Below are 1,549 nucleotides of genomic sequence, written 5' to 3'. Positions count from 1 at the left end.
ATAATAAATAAATAAATATTTAAAAAAAAGAATAAATAATTTTATTTTTCAAGGCTGGGGGTCCAATTTGCCTCCAGGCTGTTAAGCAGAGTCTCTACTTAAGCCCTACACAATGTTTTGAATTACGTATCCCTGGCTGTTTTCTTTCATTGTCACTGGCAACGCAGGGGCAGCGACTTACAGCTCTTACCAGAGTGCCTTAGCGCTAGCTAGCTTTCCTCCTGACTTAGAAAGGTCTGCTCCGGGAAAGCTGACCTCAGGGTAACTGCCCAGGAATTCAGACGTTAAGTGGGGAGAGGTCGGTACTGCGCTGTGACATTTGAGGGACCTGATGGGACACGCTGCTGTTCGTCCACACTGTCAACCACAGAGTTGTTTTCTCGACAGGCCTGACCACCCCAGAAAACATGCAATTCCCTCTACACACACATACGATGGCACTGTCTCACACACACAATAAAAAACTTACACAGGAAAAATTTAAAGTTGTTTTCTGACTGACTTTATACAGTGATCCATCCAATAGCCATAAAAACAAACAAACAAAACCCTTAATCCTAACTTGTCTTGTTTCTCAAACTGTAGTACCCAGAGCTGCAGCAGCAACAGAAAACTGGGCAGACAAGTGGCGGGCAAGGCAGACATCAGCAGAGGACTGACACCAGTGGCTTAGCTCTTCCAGATGATTCCAACGTGAGTTAGAGCCCTCTGCTGTAGGAGGGAGGGGGGGGGGGGAGAGACAGCTTGTCTGTGTCACTGTTCCTAAGGAGCGGGCTTGCCCAGTGGGGGATGGGTTGGGAGCGAGCATGAAGTGAGAATTACAGGAACGCAGCTTCTAGCACAGACTTCTGATTGCGAACAAGGAAGAGTTGTTTGGGGCCTGCGCAAGCTTCCCATTACTGAACGAAATCAAAGTGGGAAGGGTGCCATGAGATGGTTCAGCAGATAAAGGTGCTTGATGCCAAGCCTGATGTCTAAGGGTCAGTGCCCAGAGCTGAATGTCAGGAAGCGTGAAGAGACCTCCATGCCCACACCACGGCATAAATGAATGTAATAAAATACTTAGATCTCAAAAGGTGGGAGGTTTGTTTTGGCTTAGTTTTGGAGGCTCCAGTTCACGGTCTGCTGACTTCACTGTTTGGGGGTGACAGCCAGGAAACCACTGCCCAAATGAACAGCCCCCCAATTAGACTTCTGTTGTTTAAAGGTTCTACCACCTCCTCGCAAATGTGCCCTGGGTTAGGGAACACTGCAGACCCAAACTACCACAGGGCTAAGTGCTGTTGGGACTGGGGAGGCAGGAAGGCAGCTTGATTGGAACTAGGTGTAGTGGTACACAGTTGTGATTCCAGTTCTTAGGGGGCTGCGGCAGAAGGGTTAAAAGTTTGAAGCCAGCCTGGACTACATAGGGAGCTCATCTGAAACAAAAACTAAAAATCCCATGTGGTAGCCCGGCGGTGGTGGTGCACGCCTTTAATCCCAGCACTCGGGAGGCAGAGGCAGGTGGATCTCTGTGAGTTCGAGACCAGCCTGGTCTACAGAGCTAGTT

Source organism: Microtus ochrogaster, linkage group LG5 (genome assembly GCF_000317375.1).
Source record: "Microtus ochrogaster isolate Prairie Vole_2 linkage group LG5, MicOch1.0, whole genome shotgun sequence".
Classification (NCBI taxonomy): Eukaryota; Metazoa; Chordata; class Mammalia; order Rodentia; family Cricetidae; genus Microtus; species Microtus ochrogaster.
This window is presented reverse-complemented; position numbering follows the sequence as displayed.